Source organism: Gossypium hirsutum, chromosome D07 (genome assembly GCF_007990345.1).
Source record: "Gossypium hirsutum isolate 1008001.06 chromosome D07, Gossypium_hirsutum_v2.1, whole genome shotgun sequence".
NCBI lineage: Eukaryota > Viridiplantae > Streptophyta > Magnoliopsida > Malvales > Malvaceae > Gossypium > Gossypium hirsutum.
The window spans coordinates 23,038,224-23,064,443 of record NC_053443.1 but is presented as its reverse complement, the minus strand read 5'-3'; the positions used below and the strand labels follow the sequence as shown (position 1 = coordinate 23,064,443).

At 34.6% G+C, this 26,220-nt stretch overlaps 1 pseudogene; it reads right to left on the bottom strand.

Annotated features, from left to right (window-relative positions):
- Positions 1-37: 37 nt before the first annotated feature.
- LOC107954496 (DEAD-box ATP-dependent RNA helicase 31-like) lies at positions 38-3,915 on the bottom strand (annotated as a pseudogene).
- Between the last annotated feature and the right edge of the window lie 22,305 nt (positions 3,916-26,220).

Sequence of the window (26,220 nt, the reverse complement as noted above, 5' to 3'; positions counted from 1 at the left end):
ATTATAACCGAAATAGGAGCTCCTTAGGATTACAAAATGAAAGGAACCGAGTTCTCTATTAATTGCAATGATTTAGATGTACTTACAGTGAAATAAAACAAAATTATCAAAATTAAGTAAATATCCAGTTGTGGTCTAAGGTAGCGCGCACAGCAGGGCTATTCATAAGGCCCATCTCATTTAGGATGCGCGTGGGGATTTCAGGAAGGTTGTAAAGACAGATGCTTCTGCTCAAGTCGTTGGCAAGCTCCACAAGTCTATGCTTATCCTCGCCTACCTTCCTAATACGACTGTAATATCGAAAACATGCCACATATAAGCCGACTCTTTGGTCTTCTTCTCTATGTCGGAAAGCACCTCCTCCACCTGGATCCACCAAAGGCAAAGGAGCCTCTGCAATTGCCAAATCCTTGATGCTAGATAGAAAGAAACCCTCCCATGGTGCTAGCAAGAGCATTCCCTGCGCTTTTTTACCATCATGGCCGCTTCCACCTAGCCGATGTATATACTGTGCTCTATTAGATGGCGCGCCCACCTGTAATAATAAAATGTTCGCAAGAAAAAAACCAACAGTTATAACTGTTGCACAGTAGACTGAATATAATCTTAGAGAAAGAGATAATGCACTTGGATACAGACTGTTTCCAACTTGCAAGCAAACAGGTTCAAAAGATCAGTACATTTCCCAAAATACAACTGAGGAAAAGGAGATTTAATTTTAACTAGGGGAAGTATGCCTTGTTACCTGTATGACAAGTGTAACATCAGGATAATCAACCCCCAGGTAAATTAGATGTCACAAGAATAAGGCCTTTTGACTTTCGGAATTCATCAGACACCTTTGCGCTATGACTTGGTGTTTTCCTTTGAATGAATCTCTCTAACATTCATGTTCAGCTTACAGAGAAATTCAGCCACCAACCTTGTTACCGCAGTAGTAGTGCAGAATACAATAGCCTGCAGAATGGATTGCTAGATTACATATTTTGTGAAAGGATTGTCAAAATGGTGAGCAAATAAGTGGAAATTGATTTTTAAGTCCCGATACTAGACATTTAATAACATTAGCACAATCTTAGGAATGGGGAAAAAAAGGCCTTTATAGCTGCAACTGTCCAATTAAAAGTTGCACCTTGTAGTCAACATCATTTACAATATGTTCTTGCAGAAGAATATACAGTAGCGAAAAACGCTTGTCCAGAGGAGCAATCAAGTGCATTTGTTGGGCCTGGAATATCCAAAATTTAAGCAATTAGAAGACATCAAGAGAATTCAATGTTTTAAAAGAAAAAAAGCAGGCTGAAAAACCACCTGTGAATGTGTCTCCTCAGAGCTTTCTTGAACTATATCGATAAATTCATGATCTTTTCTCAATGTATTATGGCAGAATTGATGGACCTTCACACAAATTAGCAACTTTAGCATTTTCTTCAAATTTGTGAAACATCATTATCCAATACACACAAGGGATAAAGAAAGAAACTTCTTCAGGAACTGTTGCAGAAAAAATAAGTCTGTTGTTGCTCTGGAACAGCAGCAATTATCTTTTCAACATCTTTACGAATATGCATGGCTAATAAACAATCTGCTTCATGAAGTACAAGTACATTCACATCTCTCAGCCTCCCTTCAAATCCTCTAGTATTCTCAATATGGTCCCAAAGCCTTGTAGGTGTAGCAACAATAACCTGAGAGTTAAAATGGGATAAAATGTAACATTCTACTGTACAAGATGTTGATAGTAAGTGCAGTATTAACTCAAAGTGAAGACCCAGAGTCGGGTTGACAGGAAACTGATGGCTCCCTGATTCAATACATTAGGATAGGACCTACAGTTTGATTCTTTTTTAACTCAATCTCATTCCAGTCCATGACAGTCCAACAGTTTAACCATGTAAGGATAAAAAATTTGTCCAACATTGCCTTAATGAATAAGAAAGCAAGCATTAATTACAACTCACTCACCTCGCAACGGTTTTGTCGCAGGTTTTTTTCTCTCTGTAGCAACACTTCTACCTCCCATAAGAACTTGTACACCAAAAAGAGGGACTATGCTTCAGGAAGTTGTTAGCTTCTGAAGCAACCTGATTTACAAGCTCTCTATTTGGACACATTACAAGGACATTAATTGCTGACGATCGCTTAAAATCAGGACTAGTACGAGGAAATTTCAAAACAATTCCAATTAATGGAAGCTGAAAATTAGAAAGAAACAATAAACAAAGTCAAGAACTCCAGCACATCTAATAATTAGCAGCACCAGTTTATAGTAAGTTTCATTAGTTCACAGAACTCTTGAATCCAATAGATACCACGTTGACTTCAGAGAAACTAGTGATTGTTGAAGCCTATAAATAATCTCTCCCTGAAAGTGACACAGGATAAAAGGAGAGAGCAAAAACATAGAAAGCAACAATCTTGTTGCAAGGTAGATACTTATTTCTCTTTCTTTTTTTTTTTCCCATCGAAAAGGACCTGATCATTTAAATCTTATGAAGAAAAAATGTTTATAACTGATAACACCAGACCAGCAAATATTAACCCCTTATAAACGAAGTGGCTCAAACATGTAGCATCTTACCGAAAATGCTAGTGTCTTCTCCATGCCAGTTTTGGCCTTGGCTAGTACATCCTTGCCTAGAGAGAGAGAGAGATTGTGAACCAATGTGGTTAGCTGCTTGGATATGACAAAATGGAATATATCAACTCAAAAGAGCAGAAAATCAATTCACAGATAATAAAACCAAAGGTAAAATCATTTCACAACATCATGACATCAGCTGATTAGCAAGCCAACATACAGCTCAACTGGAATTGTAGCTAGGCAAACCAAGGATAACACACATATTAAGGGTTGTTTGGTTCACAAAATCTAAACAGAGAAATGTTATTCCGAAATCTTATATTATACTTGAGAATGTGAAATTACTTGAACCAAAAGCACTTAATATTTAGAGGCTACCTGTTAACCATTTTATTGCTAATCTTTAAAAGCTATTTGAACAAGAAGGAAATATTAAAAGTGCCACAAAATTGCTTCTACTCTTGCTACACATTTGACTTCTTAGCCATTAACAATCGAAGTTTTCAATAGTAAACGAACAAGACAGTAGCGAATACAAAGGTCCTATCACTTAAATTCTGGGTATAAATATTGCCGAAAAGGAAACAAACCTTGGAGTATTGCTGGAAGAGTTGCCTCCTGTACCAAGGTCATCTTCTCGTATCCAAGATCTTTTACTCCATTCAGTAACATGGGTGAAAGTGAAAGTCGATCAAATCTGCAAGCGTAGCAAGGAAAAAAAACCAGACATTTATAAAAATCCTAGACAATAAGAATCATGTCTCAGAAAATTGATAATTAAAAAAAAAAACAGGCCTTGTTTCACTCAAATAAGACTCGAATTTCTCTGGTGAACCTCTTGCATTCCCTGTCTCCGGTCCCAGTGTGGAACTAGCATTCGGATTTCCAGAATCGAAACCAGTCTTAATTCTTTTTCCGTCCAACGAATACAAATTAGCCGAGGGGTCCCCAGTTCCACTCATGTTCGACTCAGACTCACTCTTTCTTTTCCTCTTCGATGAACCCATATCTCCCTCTCTACCTCTACTCCTATTTCTATTGCGTGCTCTATCCGCAGCTAATCCTCGTCTTCGCTAGTAAGTCAGTCAAGGAACGAGCGGTTCCCAACTCGCAAACCCAGTCACTGAGTTGGACTAGTCCTCGACAACGACCTTCGAGGCACGGATATCTTCTCTGTTTTCAGTGGCCTACGGGCAGTCAGAGGCTCCGATTACTGATGTCCCCCAATAACGGCTGTAAGCCGAAAAACTTGAGTTTTAGGGTTTTAGGTTATTAGATATTTGTCCGAGCAGTCGTAAAACAAAAATCCACGTAGCCACGCTTATAATCGCGTATGATGAATTTAAACGAGTACTATATAATTTGATATATAAATTTTAATTTGGTGTAATTATAGATATAAAATTTTAATTGTGGTTTAAATTTATATATGAAATTTTAGTTTTGATTCAACTGTATGTATTTAAAGGAATAAATGTATTAGTTTATTTTTATATCATATATATATAATTTTTTATTGCAATATGTATACTTAAAATAGTGTTATATCGATAATTATGTTTGTAATTTACTAAAATTAAATTAAATTAATATTTCATGTATAAAATTGTATAAAATTAAAATTCATATAAAATATTACATATTGAATCAAAATTTATGTATAATTTTAAGATTTATCTATTTTATTTCGAACATAATAATTAATTTAACTTCTACGTTATGATAAAATAATAGAAATTAGTTTCATATAAAGTAGAACTTTTATATATGTTTATGTTTATTTTAATAAAAATATTTATATAATATAAATAAAAAGTGCTTGTTATATTTAATGTTTATGATTATATAATATATATAAATTTTATTTATTTAAATTATTATCAAGAATATATAAACTACGAGTTTGGAAAAAAAATTAAGTTGACAAAAATAATTTTTATTATTTATGATATTACAAAATTGACATTTGAATATTTTTATTTTTATTTTTATTATTTTGAATTTTAAAAAGTTTAACCATGCTCTTACTTTTCTATATATTATAGATAAAAAAATTTAATTTTATTTCATATTGTTCATCACTAAAATATAAAATAATGATAATATATAATTTAAGGCTAAATGACATCCTATGTCACTTAACTATTAGTACTTTGAACTCGTACCGTCATAAGCCTTAGAACGTTACAAACCTAGAATACCAACGTGACTTAAGCGTTATCTGTACATAACCTTCCAGAATTGCTAACAATTATACTCAATGAATATTCTTGATTCACATGATTGTATCTACTACATATCTATTTGATTTATGTTAACGATGATATTATTAAACATTTGGTCACTGAATTATTTCTAATTTGTTAATAATGTAACTTTGTGAACTAATCTTAATTTACTTTAAAAGGTTTTCAAGGCATCGAACTATCAAGATTAAGTTGCATGTGCAATAAGAATCGTTATACCTTTAGTATTTGACAACCATGTTTATAGTAGTAATAAAATCTAAGAGACGTCTACTTTTTGCATGTTATATGTCTACATTTGGTTTGCTTAAGGACAAGCAAAAAGTTAAGTATGGGGGAGTTTAGGTATGAGGTTCTTATTTATATTCATCTCCACTAAATCTAGCTAGTTTAAAGAAAGAAACCAAGTCAATTTTTTTTTTCTTTTTATTTGCAGCTAATTTTTTTCTTTCTTTTTTTTTTATCTTCATGTTCATTTTTCTATTTTCTCTTTTTCTTTTATTTACTTTTAATTATATGTTTACATTGCTTGAGGACAAGTAATGACTTAAGTGTGGGGGAGGTTGATCTACCACAATTCGTTGTAGCAGATTAGGCCCAATTCTATACTTAACGAGCTAGTCTTATAGCAAATTAATATTTCTTTTATTAAGTTTTCCTTTTTATGACATAGTGAATAAAATGAGCATTTTTATGTATTTTATGACCTTTTAGACCAATCTGAGGCTAAAGGAATACTAACATGTTGATTAAGTGTGCAAGACATCATTTGAGGGTAAAAAAACAGTGGACTGCTCTCGATGTTGTAACACAGAGCTGGGATGTTGCACACAGCAAACATAATACCTAAGGAACAGTCTGCCGAGGATGTCACGAAACAGGCTAAATGGTGTGGCGACACAGCCCTGAACACACCAAGAATAAAGCAAACTACTTTCGATGTCGTGACACAAGCTTGAGGGTATTGCGACACAGCTACGACGAGGCTAATTTAATGAGCAAGGGTGTTTTCATCTATGTAACCTAAATTAACATGCTCAACTGTCATTATTTGACCTAGTTAGGTCATAATACATGTAATCTTTAAATACTCGCTTAGGAAAACACATTAGGGGGATTTTTTTTTAGATTTTTATTCTTGTTATTAGTTTTTACTTAGTTGATGTTATGTTATTGTAATCAGAAGATCCTATTCTGAAGTGAGACGTTCGTGAGCGGAGATTGTTCTAGAGCCACACTTTCATCGATAAATCCATGAGCATCTCTTTCTTTTATTATATTCTTTATATTTATTCAATTAACATTGTTAATTGAATGTTTGTGTAAAGATTAGATTCAATTTATGTTTTATACATATTTTTCCTGTTTCAATTGTACGAATCTAATTGATTGATTGACTTGTAGAGTTCATTTTGGATTGGTTAGATCTGATTGAGTGCAATTAAGCCCTAAGATTGATTACCCTAGGAAGTCATTTAGGTAAGAATTAACACAAAATCAGTATTGCCTACCAAGCATCACTCAGCAGATCAGTGGTTAGGGAATGAAGAACTTAAACTCTAGGCTTGATGACCTTAGAAAGTCATATATATGAGAATTAACCCGAAATCGGTATTGCCTATCCGTGAAAGCCTTACCCTTTCCTAGTCTAAATTGTGTCATCGAGAGATAAGTAGTTCTTGTCAACTAGTTAGGTTAGTAGAAGGTTGGGAAACCTTGCTAGGTTACCAACTATTTAGAACCTCACATCAATAATTAATTAGGTAAAACAATTGGATCTAGGCTAAAGGAACTCGCATAGTCAAAACAAGAGATAGGAGAGTTGATACATGAACTTAGGAATAGATTTAGGTTTAATTCAATTTATTTGGTTATTATTATTATCATTTTACTTCCAGATTAACAGTACTAATTCGTGACTTGAGTAGATTAGTAGTTGTTTTCAGTAATTGGCTGATGCCGTGTGGACCTTAAATTTCAAAATTTAAACTGAGCACACGATCGTGTTACCAACCGTGTGTATCTAGAACACCTTTAAACTCAAGTAATGTCATCCATCTTTTATTAGAAATCAAGCTATACCATTTACATCTATTTATACCAATTCAAAGCTCACTAAAACATGTCAAAACATGCTAATTAAACATTCAATCTAAACCTATTTAATATGCCCTCAATGATATCACAATACAATCATAAAACAACAACAATCCAAAACATTAACATTTATGCCAAGATTTTTCATGCCTAACCATACTTATACAATCATCATTACTTTAACTAAGATATCAATAAGCAAAGTTCAACAAGTGACCTAAAACATAAGAATCTATTTTCACAATTTAATCATACCTTATTAAACCATGCATTTAACCATTTCATACCATTCAAGCCATTCACTTTAAACATCAACAATTACCAACATTCAATATTGAGTTATGCTATTACCTAAACTTACACATAATGCCATTAAAATATTGGCTAACATCATCAACTTACTAAATGTCAATTAGGTACCAAGCACTTAATATATCAAGGTTACTTATAATCTTATTCATAACCAAAGTACTAGACATGATTGTTAATTTGCAAAGTAGACACCTTATATACATGCCACAAGTAACCATATTTTCAAACTTCAAAAACTACCGAGTCAGAAGATGGTAGGTGTGAACTCCTAACTGATCCGATCGACACGTTAGAGTATCTAAAATCTACATAACATAATAACAGAAGTAAGTATATAAAATACTTAGTAAGCTCATACAATTCAATTCAATTCAATAACTTACCTTACTCATTTAATAGTTAATTTCAAATAGCTATTCAAAATATTATCCCTATCACGACATAGTTCAAAAAATTTCAGGTCAATAAATAACAAACATACGAGTATTCAGAGTTCGTATTTTCTCCACATTGACGATAAAATTCACATTGTATATCCTTTGATTTTTCGATGGAACTTTGTAAAAGAACTCAGTACACGAGTGCAGGTAACATATGATGCTCATCCGAGCTAATCATATACAAAAATATCTGTGTTAGGTTACCCATCCGGGCAAAACCAGTGACAACACATAAAATAGACTGGCCAGGGTTATAAATACATGTAAGGTTACCAATCCAGGATAAACTTTAAAAACAACAACAGATCACTAGTGTAGGCTAAATCTATGTAACATGTATATTCGAGTCCACAACAAATGCTGGAGCTCGGTCCAGTCGAGAATCAATTTGAAACCTCGTATATGAGACTTTACTCGGTCCATCAGAATTATCTCAGAATTCAATTCATTACCACATAGCTCGATTCCAATTTTAGTAGTTTATATATGTATATAATTAACAACAATTAATAACAAATTATAATCACAGAAGTAGTATGAACTTACTTGACAAAACCGTAGCGGTTTAGTTAACAAAGACTATTTAATAGTTTTTCATTTTCACCTAAGTCAACAACTTGATCAATATAATAGTTAAAATTCAAAATATCAATATCAATCTCAATCTCATAATATTACTCAAATCCATGCTTAAAATCATTTAATTTTATTTTACACAAATTCCCTAAACTTTTACATTTGATTCAATTTAGTCCCTAAAATCAAACTTATCATAACTTCCAAATTTGGACTTCAAAATTTAAAACAATTTAAAATACACTCAATTACAACCACCTATTATAAAAAATCACAAAAATTACATATCAATTTTTAGATATTAATAATTTAGTCCTTATGTTCAAAATTAACAAAAATCACTTTATAAAATAGTCCTTAAACATTTCATGACTTCCAAATTTATCATTTTCTATAAGAAAATCTAAGATTCATAAATGGCAAGTTTTAAAATCTTTAACAATTTTGAAAATGGAGATATGGGTTAGTTAGACCTAATTGTAACGATCTCAAAAATATAAAAATTACAAGAAACGAAATTAAAATCCCTTACCAATTTAGAGATTCAAGCATGAACGTGACCAAGGTTGAGCATGTTTTTTTTTCAATTTTAACTTATATATTATGATTAACTTATTAATTAATCATATTTAGTTTAATAAATCATTAATTCATAACATTAATCTTAATTAACCCTTTTGGTGGATGATAAATGGCTATCACCATCGTTTGACCATTTACCAATGGTCTAATTATTTATTTGGTACTCCAATTAATTAAGATTCCATAGTGATTAACTTTTATCACTTTTATAATTTAGTCCTTGAACCTAAATTAACCATCCAATCACAAAAAATTTCAGACTAAACTTTAATTCACCTATATAGTAACTCCGTGAATATTAAATAAAAATATTTACGGGCTCGATTTGCAAAAATGAGGTCCCGATACCTCATTTTTCAAAGCCACTTAACTTTATGGACAAACCACTTGTACTTAACTAATTGTCCAATTAAATGAAATTATCAAATCCAACTTCTCTATATCATAATATTTTACTCATAAATATTAAATAATAATATTTATAGACTCACTCGTCGAAATTGTGGTATCGAAACTACTGAAAAACAAGCTGTTGCACCAAGTGTTTCGTTGTAAACAAATTATATTACAACTTGACACGTATACTTGCGGACTCCGCCTTAACTCATATATTTAGTTACAGTATTCTCACTTCAAACATTGGTATGTTGGGATGCGGTTATCGTTAAGGCACAAAAAGGGAAATTATTGTATGACTTACGCTATCAGTATCATAACAAGATGATTGCGGTGCATTTGAGAATGCGGGCAAACGAGATAATAAGAGAATCCGCCAAATAACGTAGATAAGAAAAACTAGTAGAAGCGTCTGAAAATGTGGGTATGTTTAATAAGGGGATTCGCCAATTTGCGATGGTAAGAGGGATTAGTATAAGTGATTTTAACGCAACAGTTGTAATGGAAGAGATATTTTCTTTGAGGAACTTAAGTAACCACCATTATGAGCCCGTCAGTGTTTGGTGGGTAAACCAGCATTGGGTGTGATAAAGTGAGACAATTAAGTAGATCCTAATCCTAATGGTTTGTGAGTAAAGAGGCTGCTAGGAACAGGGGAGTTCGCTAGTGACTAAACGGGTGAAAGACCGCTAAGGAATTATGAATAAAAAGGTTGTCCGCCAGTACTATCCAGTACAGGAAAAGTCTACTTGGAACTAACGATTGTGAAAATTCGTTAGGGACTCTCTAGAAAAGAGGTATTCCACTAGAGACTATATGTTATGGGAATTCCTGGTAATGGCCTAAAATGGAGAAAGTTCCTAAAGGACTATACTAAATGCAAGTCTGCAAAGGAAAAAGGGTACATAAATCATCTTCCAAATTTCATATTCAAGGCCGTAAAAGAGGATGTTAGATTGTGTCTTCCATGAGGAAGGGTCTATGCCATGGATTAAGCCAAAAAAAGAAATTACTGGGTAATATGGTAATTATATGTTTAGTTTAGTGTGGAATGAGCAGATCGAGGTAGGGATTCGTCTTAATAGCAAAAACGGTTGTAAGTCTACCAGTAGCAAATGTAGTCACTAAATCATGTATGCGCAAATATGGTTATCTTGAGGAGGCAAGACCATGAGAGTTAAAATGGGAATCTAAGATGAAGCAGGGCAGGATAAAGTTCCAAAAAGAATTGTTAATTGGAAGAGCATGCTGCAATTAATTAGATTTACAATTGTGCACTGCAGTTTGAATGGATGCCATACGCCGATCCGGATATCATAGAATGTGTCCCGGTCACATTTTTGGCCATTCGGAGTATGTGGGACGCGAATGTTCCATTGATAGTGTACGTGACGGTAGAGATGTATGAATCGAATCGAGTGATGAGACATTTCGAATTAAGGCATGAAATTTTGCCACCACTAGAGACATAGAGCACTATATAGGTTGGATCTTTAGGGGAAGACCAAAGAGAATTGGCGAGGTTACCATAAGGAGTTCATCGAATTTTGAGATTGTAAGATGGAATTCCTACCCATCCGCGAACCTTTTTTGCATCAGACACGATATTCTATTTGGAGTAAACACCCTGATTCAGAGTCGCTGGCAAACCATATCTACTATTAGTGAGGTGATGAGTAGACAACTTTATCAAAAGAGGTCACAATGAGCGCCCAATAGCGTAGGTCCAGAGGAGGTGTGGTGAAAGGTTCATCCTCGTCTTTGACCTAACAAGCACCAATGATGTCTATGCCACATCTCGATCAGTTCACTCTACTTATTCATATTCATTTCACTAACCTCATTTTTTCACAAGCACCACATTATGCACCACTACAGCACCCTACATCTACACCTCTTGCAAGTACGTTTTTAGGGGCACCTTCATCCTTAACATTCTACGCCCCATGCCGATGTCGATGCTGATACAAATATCGACATATATGTCGACCCATGAATCGTCACCGATGACGACACCAGTGTCATCATCGATAATAGTATCGATGCCTAGGTCAGTGTCAACGTATTTGAGTTTTACAAACATTGTACGATTATTCGCCGATAATGTCACAAACACCCATCGTATCGTTGTTTTATCGAGGTGGGTCATCGACATAACCACCTTCTCGTGGAGTGGAGGAAACACGATGAGAGGCTAGGATGGCACTGACATCAAGCGCGAAGTAAGGCAATAGAGACGAAGATGAAGTTAAGGGTGGGGATAAAGATGAAGCCAAGGGTGGAGATAAAGATGAAGACAACGATGGAGATGAATATAAATACAAAGGTGGAGGTGAAGACTAAGAAGAAGAGAACGATGATCATGATCAAGACTCAATCTGCCACCACTAGTTGTACGCAAAAATCTTGCGCGCCCCTGTCAGCATTCACCTTGCGGCACTCATTCGGGCCGACGCCATTGATGATGTCTTTTTTATTTGCTTATTGTGATGTAAATATAAATGAAATCAATAAAGAAATGATCAATTTTTTTTATATTTCTATTGCAAATCATACTTATTTTTGTTAAATTCTAATGTAAATTATACGTAAATTTCTATATATAATATTTGATATGAAATATGCAACTTTGGATAGGTACCTTTATTAAACTAGTGATTAATAAAGGTACTTAAAGTAGCGCTTAAAGTAGGAATTTTACACTATGTAAATGTTAGTAGACAGTGGCAAAAACAATTGAAATGCAAGATAAAAAGAAAGAAAAATTTTTGTACACAAAAAAAGAAGAAGCTTGGTAATCAATTTTATATAGCTGAAAAAAATGAATGCTACCAATGTTGAGGCACCATTGTATCCCTCAATACAGAACATATTTCCTTCATATGTCTTAAGTTTCTACAATACCCACAAAACCTTTGTTGGTTTTCCCTCTCTCGAACATTCATATTCGTGCGTACCCGAGTGGAAGTCGGACGACCTTTCGGGATGCGATACAAGTTCATGTTTGGGGCCAACTCGAATGGCATACTGGACATGGAAGCCATACATTCTTATTTGGTATGGGTGGAAATTTAGGTCTCCATACATTGTAAATGCATTCCACTCCATACACATCGTTGACATGAGGTGTCTACTCAATTCATACATTTGCGTATACGGCAATTACATGTGCGTATAGGAATCGAAGTGCCTGGAATCTTCCATAATCACACTTCCCTTCTGGAAGGTTGATATGATATGATTCCCTCGACATGTCCTGGTTGGGCCTATCATACTTCGTGACCCGATATTTCAAGTTTCGATGTGAATGACACACTACATACATAATATTCACTCTTACTATATTTCGTCTAATTTCTTTCATGACATCTTCGCACCAAACGTGACTGCCCATTATCTGCCCAACATACACCACCGTTCACTTTGGAAATAAAGTAGCTAGGTGAAGCTATGTTTCTTTGACAACTGAAATTATCGAAAAATGACGCGTCCTCTTCAGGATGAAATTGATGCATTCGGCTAGGTTCGTCGTCATGTGCCTGTACAATAGACCCCTATCATACGATTACTTCCACTATTCGAAGTGTATGTCGATGAGGTTGTCCGTACTGGCCCTGTTGATGGTATACAAGTTATCCAACATCTCATGAAAACGAGGTTGGACGAGCTTGTACGATGTCAATTAAAGCATACCGATGAGTGCAAACGATATACAATGATATATGGTTTAGCATGACTGTGGTCAAAGTGGAAACTGCGTACCCATGTCAGTGCATTGATCTCACTCACTTTCTGAAGGTCATTTTGTGTGGTAGTTAGATTTGACATGTCGTATATAGTACTTATGGTGGGTGTAATCCCAAAGGCTACCCTACCGCTCAATAGTGGACAAGATTCTGATTCCCCTGTCTGATATGAAACATATGTCAGGTTGTGGGCAAACACGATGGGGTAATCAATTAAGGAAGAAATCCCAATCATCTACCTTTTTGGAGGGAGTTATTACAAACGCTATCGGTAGAATTCTCCAATTACCATCTTGGGCAATAACCATCAACAATAGATGTTGATACCTCATGTCCAGTCAAATGCTACCAATTTGCACCAAAGGCTTGCAGTGCTAGAAGACTTCCCTACATTGATCGAATGTCTAAAAGAATCGGTGAAATACTCTTTTTCTAGAGACCAGACGATTGCTGAAGTATGTTGGTTGCATTTCTAGATCAATTATGAAACTTGGTACGTATTGATCCAATACCTGACATTATTTCCCTAAATCATTGTACAACCTTTCCCAGCCGTGATGCAACTTGTCCATAACCTTTTACTTTGCAACCCATGCTTTATAGTACTGTGATATGTAAACGTACTGGCTACGGATGTTGGCAATCAACACCGGGACGGGAATCTTGAGACTCGCCTTCACCATAGGTAAAATAATGTTAGCTACCATGTTAGAGTCTAGCCTCGGATGATCCTGACTTATACCTGTAAATTACGAGTGAAATTTACGTTATTGAAAAAAGTAAAGACCTCAGTCATATCACATTATGTCAGAAAATCGAGTGATCCCATTGCGAACCTATTGCAACACAAATATGTAGACCAGAATACTTCTTTATCACCCACAAGCCCGTCTGAATGATATTTTCCTTAAGGCCGGGTCATTTCATCTTCCTAGACCAACTAAAGCATATCGTTAGGTCCCTCATGGCACCATTTGTCCAATTTGGGTATCAGTAGGGACAAAACTACTCAAGAACTTTTATTAATGGTGAAAGCTAAAATTTAACAAAATTATAGAAAAGGCACTTAATTTTTCTGAGAATACATACCTTTAGTGTATTGGAGAGTCTAATTTGACGTATCAAATTATGATAAATCACTAAGAGCCAAGTTATTACTCTTTTCCAATAGAAATAGGTAGCCAAAATATTGGCGTGTATGATTTGGTATCTGTTACAAGGAGGCCACCAATGTTGTGGTAGATGCATTATCTAAGAGACCTAACTTATAGCATATTGGGATCTTGTAACACCCCTTACCCGAGACCGTTGCCGGAGTTGAGCATGAGGCATTACTTGACTTAACTTAAAAGTTCGGGGCATAAAAATTTACTTTTAAAAGTTATTTCACTGTTCATAATAAGGCCTAACCACTCAAAATCAATTATAATTTGAGCTATGAAACTCAAAATTTAGATCTGTAAATTTTTCCTGAAACTAGACTCATATATCCTTTTAACATAAATTTTTTTAGAATTTTTGGTTCAGCCAATTAGTACAGTTTATTAGTTAAAGTCTCCCCTGTTCCACTGATCGACTGTCCTGACCTCTCGTCACTAAAATTAAATTATCTCATTGTACAGACTTCATATGGTGTTCTCACTTATTTCTACAGAAAACAAACTCAATGAGAAATCTATAAATATAAATTAAAACTCATAAATATTTGTTTACAATTTTTAATGATTTTCCAAAGTCAGAATAGGGGATTCCAAAAACCACTTTGACCTTGTCTAACTAAAATGCAAATATCTCAGAATACATAATTTTTTTTGTCTACACCGTTATTTTTCTATGAAAATAGACTCAATAAGATTTAATTATATATCTCATCCACCCTCTAATTCATTTTCTACTATCCTTGGTGATTTTTCAAAATCACGTCACTACTGCTGTCTCAAAACTGATTTACTACCAATTTTTACTTTTTCATGATTTCTATGCATAATTTAGCACCTAGAATTTTATAACAACAAACACCTTCATACTTAGCCATTTTAATAACTATTCATCATTGTTAGAATTATGTGACCCAAATTCTAAGAGATTGCTTGCAAGTCAAGTTAAACAAAAATATATTTTCTTTCTAGAAGATTTAGTATTTATTAGTATAATATATTTAGCATTTATTAGTATAGTTTATTTGACTTACTAATTTAGCCTATAAATAGGCTCCTTTACAATCTTAGAATTGAGAGACACCCATTAGATTAGAACTCATAACACATTCAGAGAATTTTGTGTTTACGTTTGAGGGTTCTTTGTTTTTCGGGTTTTCGGGGTTTAGTTTTTATCTCTATCTTTTGTACTCTTCATTCTTTTGCCATTATAGTAAAATTATCTTTGCCCGTGGTTTTTTATCCTCTTTTGAGGGGTTTTTCCACGTTAAATTTGTGTGTTCATCTTCTCAATTTCTTCTACTATTTTTACTTGTTCGTTGCTTATTCGGGATGATCCTAACAAGTGGTATCAGAGCTAGTTTAACTTTCATAGATCAGCCTGGTCAGAGATGGCAGCAACAAGGTTTGAAATTGAGAAGTTCGATGGTGAGACAAATTTCAATCTGTGGCAAGTTTGGATGATGGCAATTCTAGTTCAAAATGGCTTGAAAAAGGTTGTTACAGGGAAAAAGCCTGAGAATCTAAATCAAACAGAATGGGAAGAGCTTGATGAAAAGGCCTTGTCTGCAATCCAGTTGTGCCTCGCGAATACAGTATTGCAGGAGGTATTGATGGAGAAGACCTCATTCGCCTTGTGGAAAAGGTTAGAAACTCTTTATGCGACTAAGTCTCTGGCTAACCGTTTAGTGTTGAAACAACATCTATTTACGTTTCGCATGAACGAAGGTGAGCTTCTTAAAGATCACATCAGTCAATTCATTACTCTTTTAAATGATTTAAAGAATGTTGAGGTTCATATTGACGATGAAGATCAAGCTATGCTATTATTGTGCTCTTTACCCTCTTCATACAAGTCTTTCAGGGAGACCCTGATTTATGGCAGAGACAAACTCTCGTTCGAAGATGTGAAGGGTCATTTGTTGAGTAGAGACAAACTCGACAATAAGTTTGATTTGAATAGCAAAGCAGATAGACAAGCTTCCGTTTTGGTAGCATCAAAGAAATGAGACAAAAGGTGTCGCTATTGCAAAAAGTTAGGTCACGTCAAAGCAGATTGTTATAAACTGCGAAATAAAAGAGCTGCTGAGAGTAACGAGGAAGATGTAGCTGGTGCTAATTTGGTCGATGAAGGCGGTGATGATTTCTTGTTAGTGTCAACGAGCGATAACTCCAAGCTTACGTCTGAGTGGATCCTAGATTCAGGATGTTCTTTCCACATGTGTCCCAATAGAGAATGGTTCTCCACATACAGTTCAGTTGAAGGTGGAGTTGTGCACATGGGAAATGATTCATCTAGTAAAATAATCGGTATTGGTACTGTTAAAATTAGGATACACGATGGGACGATTAGGACACTCTCAGATGTCATGTATGTACCTGATTTACGAAAGAATCTCATCTCCTTGAGTATTTTAGACTTGAAAGGATGCAGAATCAACATCGAGTCGAGCGACATTAAAGTATCTCGTGGAGCTCTCGTTTTGTTAAAAGGTAAAAGAACCGACAGTCTTTATATTCTGGAAGGTTCTACAGTGACCAGTGAAATCGGATGTCCCTCGTCCGTTACGGAGTCAAAGTCAACTCATTTGAAGCGGAGGTAACTTGGTCATAGGAGGGAAAAAGGTATGACTGTTTCGTTGAAGAGAGGTTCTCTTTTGGATGCAGGTTTTGAAAAGTTAGGGCACTATATTCATGAAAATCAGACCCGAGTTAGTTTTGATTTGGCAGTGCACAAGTCGAAGGCTAGAAGTCTTCCAGCTTCTAAGCATAGATTCGACTCAGTTAATTCCCTGCATAGTTCAAGATAGGCCCGTGGCGGGTTTTGGCAAAGATGGCATTGAAAGAATTCGTGTCAAGGTGGAGATTGTTAGAATTATGTGACCCAAATTCTAAGAGATTGCTTGCAAGTCAAGTTAAACAAAAATATATTTTCTTTCTAGAAGATTTAGTATTTATTAGTATAATATATTTAGCATTTATTAGTATAGTTTATTTGACTTACTAATTTAGCCTATAAATAGGCTCCTTTACAATCTTAGAATTGAGAGACACCCATTAGATTAGAACTCATAACACATTCAGAGAATTTTGTGTTTACGTTTGAGGGTTCTTTGTTTTTCGGGTTTTCGAGGTTTAGTTTTTATCTCCATTTTTTGTACTCTTCATTCTTTTGCCATTATAGTAAAATTATCTTTGCCCGTGGTTTTTTATCCTCTTTTGAGGGGTTTTTCCACGTTAAATTTGTGTGTTCATCTTCTCAATTTCTTCTACTATTTTTACTTGTTCGTTGCTTATTCGGGACGATCCTAACAATCATCAAATATTTACATATCATCTTTTGGTCATAATTTAAGAATATAAAATCGAAATAACTAAGTCCCGACACATGCCATAGCTCAAAACATTTATCGTCTTAAAATATCGAGTTGTGATGGTTGATAGTGTGAACGCTCTCCGACGTCTTCAAGATCCTGACTATGCTGGATAATACTATATGAAATAAAAAGAAATAAAAGAAGTAGGCATAAAACTTAGTAATTTCACAAGTAAATAAATAACAACGTTTATCATAAACCATCATACTCAAAAATTTTCATCAAGCACTAAGATCTTTACTTTCTTCTTTACTTACTCACTTACTTGTTTACTTACTTACTTGCTTAAATAACTCACGATTATAACTTACTCTTCACTTACTAAAATTTTCTCAACTGATAACTGAGATATTTTCAATCCTTTATAACTCACTTGAATCTAGATATCATGCTTTTGTTTGAACTTTCATGTAACATAATTCATTTTCTAGCCCGTTGAATCACTTGGAATACTAAGGATACTCGGGTCTCTTGTGTGAATATAACATGCCAAAGCTATGTCCCAAACATAGTCTTACATGGGATGTTTCCTGTACTGCCAATGCCATATCCCAAATATGGCCTAACATGGGAGTTCTCATATCGGTGCCCATGCTATGTCCCAGACATGGTCTTACGGGGGACCTCTCGTCTCGGTGCCAACGCCATGTCCCAAACATGGTCTTACATGTGACCTCTTATCTCGGTGCCAACGCCATGTCCTAGACATGGTCTTACATGGGACCTCTTTACCCAAATGTCATGACATTTGTATCCAATACACTCCTAATGTTTCAACGGGGCTTTTATCACTAATTCTCTGTCATCTCATACTTAAGTCAACATTAAATAATTTTATTAAATAAATACATAATTGCTGGAAAATAGCAGCATTAATAATAATTATTGAAATATTGTATTTATTTACCGTAAACTTACCTCAGTACAAAAATGTGATCAAATCTAACACTTTTGTCCTCAATCTTTTTCTTTCCCCAGTCTAGCTCCGGATTTCGTTCTTCGTGATATATAATTACAAATTTAGCTTATTTAATACCCACATTCATCAAAACATTCCTCGACTCTAACTTTGATAAAATTATGATTTTGCCCTTAAGCTTTTACATAATTACACTTTTCCCCAAAGCTCGAAAATTAAACTTCATCCCTTATTCTTATGTTTTATGACATGATGAACATTTTTCCCTTCTATGGCAACATCAAATTCCCACTCTAACACTTACTTATGAACATTAGGTATTTTTATCGATTGTGTCGTTTTACTCGTTTTCACTTAAAATCACTTAGCAAAAGTTGTTTAACATAATTTCAAGCTTCATATTCTACCATAAACATAAAAATAAACACATTTCACCTATGAATATTTTTCCAAATATGAACCCTAGGTAAAATTATTGCTAGAATAAGCTAAATCAAGTTACCGAGACTCTAAAAACGTAAAGAACATTAAAAACGGGGCTAGAGCAGACTTAAAATCGAGCTTGGAAGCTTGAAAAACCCTAGCCATGGTTTCCCCTTGTGAAATTCGGCCATGGGGTTGAAGATGGACAAAAATTGGCTTTTAATTTTGTTCTTAATTCATTTTAATAACTAAATGACCAAAAAAGTCCTTAATGAAAAACTTTGGAAACATGCCTAACCATATCCATTTTTGTCTACCAACTTAACCAATGGTCTAATTAACATATAAGGACCTCCAATTTAAAATTTCATAACAATTGGGCACCTTTAACATGTAGAACTCAACTTTTGTACTTTTTACAATTTAGTCCTTTTGACTAAATTGAGTGCCCAAACGTCAAAATTTTCGAACGAAATTTTCACGAAATCATTTTTTGAAATCGTAGATCATAAAAACATAATAAAATAAAAAAATTTTCCTCATCGGATTTGTGGTCTTAAAACCACTGTTCTGACTAGGCCCAAAATCGAGATGTTACATTTCTCCTCCCTTTTAGGGATTTTTGTCCCCGAAAATCTTATCTGTGAAGAGGTTTGGGTACTGTTTTCGCATGGCCTTCTCAGGCTCCCATTTAGCCTCATCAACTCCATGCCTATTCCGTAATAGTTTCACAAGTGCAATACTCTTATTCCTTAGTTGCTTAATCTCTCTTTTTAGATTTTTTTTACCAGTTCTTCAACATAAGTCATGTCTGGCTGAATCTCAACCTCTGTCGGTGAGATCACATGTGACGGATTGGAACGGTAATGATGTAACATAGACACATGGAATACATTATGAATCTTCTCTAACTTAGTTGGCAAAGCTAACCGATATGCTAAGGGCCCAATTCTTTCAGTCACCTCGAACGGTCCAATAAAACGTGGACTTAGTTAGCCTTTCTTGTCAAATCTAAAAATTTTCTTCCGCAGGGATACTTTCAAAAACACTTTGTCACCAACTTGATACTCGACCTCTTTTCTTTTTAAATCTAAATAAGACTTTTGTCTGTCTGAAGCTGTTTTTAAATAATCTCTGATAACTTTTACTTTCTCTTATGTTTCTTTAACTAGATCAACCCCGTAAATTTGATTCTCCTTAAGCTTTCTCCAATACAAAGGTGCACGACATTTACGTCCATACAAAGCTTCATAAGGTGCCATCTTCAAACTCGACTGATAACTATTATTATAGGAAAACTCTACCAATGGCAAATATTTCTCCAAATTGCCTTGAAATTCTAAAACACAACATCTGAGCATATCTTCAAGTAACTGAATAACTCTCTCTGACTGACCATCGGTCCGAGGATGAAAAGCTATACTGAAATTTAACTTTGTACCCAAAGCTTCCTACAATTTCCTCCAAAACCGCGAAGCAAATCTCGGATCTTTGTCTGAGATAATCGATAACGGTACCCCATATAGTCTGACTATCTCTGAAGCATACAATTTAGCCAACTTGTCAAGTGAATAATCCATACGAACCGGAATAAAATGAGCTGACTTTGTTAGCTTATCAATTACAACCCATACTGCATCTTTCTTTTTCGGTGTTAACAGTAACCCTGGTACAAAATCCATGGTAACTCGATCCCATTTCCACTCAGGAACTAACACAGACTGCAATAAACCTGAAGGTACCTGATGTTCAGCCTTTACCTGTTGACAGATCAAGCATCTAGAAACAAATTCTGAAATATCTCTTTTCATTTCTGCCCATCAGTACATTTTCTTTAAATCGTTATACATCTTGTACTACCTGGATGAATAGACAAAGAACTGCTATGTGCTTCCTGTAAGATCTTCTGAATAAGCTCATTATTCTTTGGTACACATACTCTGTCTCTAAACATCAAACAACCATCTGAACCAATCTGAAAATCAGACTCTATTCCCGACTCGCATTGAGCTCTTTTAGCTTGCAACTCACTGTCATTTTTCTGAGCTTCATAGATTTCTTCGAGAAACATCGGTTTAGCCATCAACTCAATCAGGTGATAATTGATCACTAGCTCATGATCTTTAATCAACTCTAGCCATCTTCTTTGCCTTAAGTTCATATCTTTCTGAGTCATCAAGTATTTCAAAATTTTATGGTCAGTGAATATTCGACACTTCTCACTGTACAAGTGATGTCTCCAAATCTTTAACATAAATACAATGGCAGCTAGCCCTAAATCATGCGTCAGGTAGTTTTCTCATGTAGCTTTAACTGTCTGGAAGCATATGCTATTACTTTACCTTCCTGCATAAGTACACAACCCAATCCATTCAAGGATACATCACTGTAAATCACAAATTCTTTACCCGGTTCTAGCTGTACTAAAACAGAAGCTTCAGTCAACAATGCCTTTAACTTGTCAAAACTCTGTTGACACTTCTCAGTCCATTCAAACTTGACATCTTTCTGCAACAATCTTGTCAATGGGGTAACTATCATGGAAAATCCCTTTACAAATCGTCTGTAATAACCAGCTAATCCAAGAAAAATTCTAACCTCTGACACATTTCTAGGTGGTTTCCACTCAACAATTGCTGAAATTTTACTCGGATCAACTTTAATACCATCACCTGACATAATGTGTCCAAGGAATCTGACTTCTTGAAGCCATAACTCACTTTTACTAAACTTTGCATACAACTGATTATCTCTCAGAATCTGTAAAACTGTTCTTAAATGTTTGGCATGTTCAGTCTCATCAAGAGAATAAATCAGAATATCATCAATAAACACAACTACAAACTTATCCAAGTACAGTCGAAAGATTCGGTTCATTAAATCCATGAATATGGCAGGAGCATTAGTCAAACCAAATAACATCACAAGAAACTCATAGTGACCATACCTAGTCCGAAAAGTAGTCTTCCAAACATCTGATTCTTTAACCCACAATTGATAATAACTGGATCTCAAATCTATCTTGGAGAACACAATGGCTCCCTTCAATTGGTCAAACATATCATCAATTCTAGGCAGTGGATATTTATTTATTTTTATTTTTACTTTGTTTAGCTACCGATAATCTATACACAACCTCATCGAACCGTCTTTCTTTTCACAAAAAGTACTAGTGCACCCCACGGAGAACAACTAGGCCTTACAAAACCTTTATCAATTAATTCCTGCAACTGAGCTTTCAATTCTTTCAATTCCATCGGAGCCATTCTATAAGGAGCAATAGAAATAGAAGTGGTACCTAGAATCAACTCAATACCAAACTCAACTTCTCTAATAGGAGGCAAACCTGGCAATTCTTCCGAAAACACATCGGAAAACTCTCAAACTACTGGCATTGATTCAATTTTCAACTCTGGATCTTTAGTATTCAATACAAAAGCAAGATAAGCTTTATACCATTTTCTCAAACATTTCTGAGCAGACATAACAAAAATCATGGCAAGAGAACTATCTGACTCATCTGCCTTTTTTTCGAGCCTTGAACTTCAATTTCAGCTTTTCCTTTTTCTTTTTATTTTAACAACTCATCCGCCTTACATGCTCTCTCAACTAGAACAACAAACTCTTTTATCTTTAGAATACCAACTGACAGTCGAATATCATCATTAAGCCCATCCTCAAATCTTTTACACATAATAGCTTCTGTAGATACACACTCTCGAGCATACTTGCAGAGTCTGAAAAATTCACATTCATACCCAGTAACAGTCATCTTACCCTACTTTAACTCAAGGAACTCTTTTTTTTTCTGGTCAATAAACCTCTGACTGATATACTTTTTACGGAACTCCTCCTGAAAGAAATCTCAAGCAACTCTCTCACTTGGTACAACTGACACAAGAGTCTTCCACCAATGATAGGCCGAATCTCTAAGGAGTGAGACAACACACTTCAACATTTCTTAGGTGTACAGGATAACTCATCAAATACTCTGATAGTATTCTCAAGCCAAAATTCTCCTCTCTCTACATCATCATCTTTAGTAGCCCAAAACTCTTTAGCCCCTTATTTTCTGATCTTATCAACTGGTGGCCTTTCTCTTATAACTGTACTTGTACCTGTAACTGGAGGAGCTACATGGGAATCTAAAAATCATGAGGGGGTGGAGGTCTAATAGCCGGATTCGTACGAACGAACTCCGCAAACCATTCATTCATAGCTTGAAAGAAGGCTTTTCGAGCCCTTCCTCCCTAACTAACTGTAACGGGCCTTTCACTACCATCTGGTGGCACCGTCCCTTCTGCGGGAGTGGACGCATTACTTTCTACATCATCTGCACCAGCTCGTTCGGGATCCATAACTATAAAAGAAAACATTTTAAAATCGTCAGGAGTCGTCACACTATCAAAATACAAGTATGACATGTATAACTAGACTCTTATTCATACTAAATAATTCGAGAACCGGCTAAACCTGCTCTGATACCAATAAAATGTAACACCCCTTACCTGAGACCGTTTCTGGAGTTGAGCATGAGGCATTACTTGACTTAACTTAAATGTTCGGGGCATAAAAATTTATTTTTAAAAGTTATTTCATTGTTTATAATAAGGCTGTCCACCAGCGTAGCAGTCACGAAACTTGAAATTTACATCCGTAAATTTTCCCTAAAACTAGACTCATATATATTTTTACCATAAATTTTTTTATAATTTTTGGTTCATCCAATTAGTGCAGTTTATTAGTTAAATTCTCCCCTATTTCATTGATTGACTGTCCTGACCCCTTGTCACTAAAATTAAATTATCTTATTATACAAACTTCATATGATGTTTTCACTTGTTTCTACAAAAAATAAACTCAATAAGGAATCTATACGTATAAATTACAACTCATAAATATTTTTTTACAATTTTTTATGATTTTCCAAAATCAGAATAGGGGATTTCGAAAACCACTTTGACCTTGTCTAACTAAAATAAAAATATCTTAGAATATATAATTTCTTTGTCTACACCGTTATTTTTCTATAAAAATAGACTCAATAAGATTTAATTCTATATCTCATCCACCCTCTAATTCATTTTCTACTATCCTTGGTGATTTTTCAAAATCACATCACTACTGCTGTCTCAAAACTGATTTACTACCAATTTTTACTTTTTCATGATTTCTATGCATAATTTAGCACCTAGACTTTTATAACAACAAACACCTTCATACTAGCCATTTTAATAACTATTCATCATCAAATATTTACATATCATCTTTTGGTCATAATTTAAGAATATAAAATCGAAATGACTAAATCCCTATACATGCCATAGCTCAAAACATTTATCGTCTTAAAATACCGAGTTCTGGTGGTTGATAGTGTGAACGCTTTCCGACGTCTTCAAGATCTTGACTATGCTTGATAATACTATATGAAAGAAAAAGAAATAAAAGAAGTAAGCATAAAGCTTAGTAAGTTTACAAGTAAATAAATAACAACATTTATCATAAACCATCATACTCATAAATTTTCATCAAGCACTAGGATCTTTACTTTCTTCTTTACTTACTCACTTACTTGTTTACTTACTTACTTGCTTAAATAACTCACGATTATAACTTACTCTTCACTTACTGAAATTCTTTTTCTCAATTGATAACTGAGATATTTTCAATCCTTTATAACTCACTTGAATCTAGATATCATGTTTTTGCTTGAACTTTCATTTAACTTAATTCATTTTCTAGCCCGTTGAATCACTTGGAATACTAAGGATACTCGGGTCTCTTGTCTGAATATAACATGCCAAAGCTATGTCCCAGACATAGTCTTACATGGGATGTTTCATGTACTGCCAATGCCATATCCCAGATATGGCCTTACATGGGAGTTCTCATATCGATGCCCATGCCATGTCCCAGACATGGTCTTACGGGGGACCTCTCATCTCGGTGCCAACGCCATGTCCTAGACATGGTCTTACATTGGACCTCTTATCTCAGTGCCAACGCCATGTCCCAGACATGGTCTTACATGGGACCTCTTATCTCGGTGCCAACGCCATGTCCCAGACATGGTCTTACATGGGACCTCTTTACCCAAATGTCATGACATTTGTATCCAATACACTCCTAATGTTTCAACGGGGCTTTTATCACTAATTCTCTGTCATCTCATACTTAAGTCAACATTAAATAATTATTTAAATAAATACATAATTGCTGGAAAGTAGCAGCATTAATAATAATTATTTAAATATTGTATTTATTTACCGCAAACTTACCTCAGTACAAAAATGTGATCAAATCTAACACTTTTGTCCTCAATCTTTTCCTTTCCTCAATCTTTTCCTTTCCCCAGTCTAGCTCCGGATTTCGTTCTTCATGATATATAATTGCAAATTTAGCTTATTTAATACCCACATTCATCAAAACAGTGCTCGACTCTAACTTTGACAAAATTATGATTTTGCCCTTAAACTTTTACATAATTACACTTTTGCCCCAAAGCTCGAAAATTAAACTTCATCCCTTATTCATATGTTTTATGACATGCTGAACATTTTTCACTTCTATGGCAACACCAAATTCCCACTCTAACACTTACTTATGAACATTAGGTATTTTTACCGATTATGTTGTTTTACTCGTTTTCACTTAAAATCACTTAGCAAAAGTTGTTTAACATAATTTCAAGCTTCATATTCTACCATAAAACATAAAAATAAACACATTTCACCTATGGGTATTTTTCCAAATATGAACCCTAGGTTAAATTATTGCTAGAATAAGCTAAATCAAGTTACCGAGACTCTAAAAACGTAAAGAACATTAAAAATGGGTCTAGAACAGACTTACAATCGAGCTTGGAAGCTTGAAAAACCCTAGCCATGGTTTCCCCTTGTGAAATTCGGCCATGGGGTTGAAGATGGACAAAAATTGGCTTTTAATTTTGTTTTTAATTCATTTTAATAACTAAATGACCAAAAAAGCCCTTAATGAAAAACTTTGGAAACATGCCTAACCATGTCCATTTTTGTCTACCAACTTAACCAATGGTCTAATTACCATATAAGGACCTCCAATTTAAAATTTCATAACAATTGGACACCTCTAACATGTAGAACTCAACTTTTTCACTTTTTACAATTTAGTCCTTTTGACTAAATTGAGTGCCCAAACGTCGAAATTTTTGAACGAAATTTTCACGAAATCATTTTGTGAAATCATAGACCATAAAAATATAATAAAATATTTTTTTCTCATCGGATTTGTGGTCCCGAAACCACTGTTCTGACTAGGCTCAAAATCGGGATGTTACAAATCTAGTACCTTTAGTGTAGTATTTTCGTCTATATGTACTTTTATTTT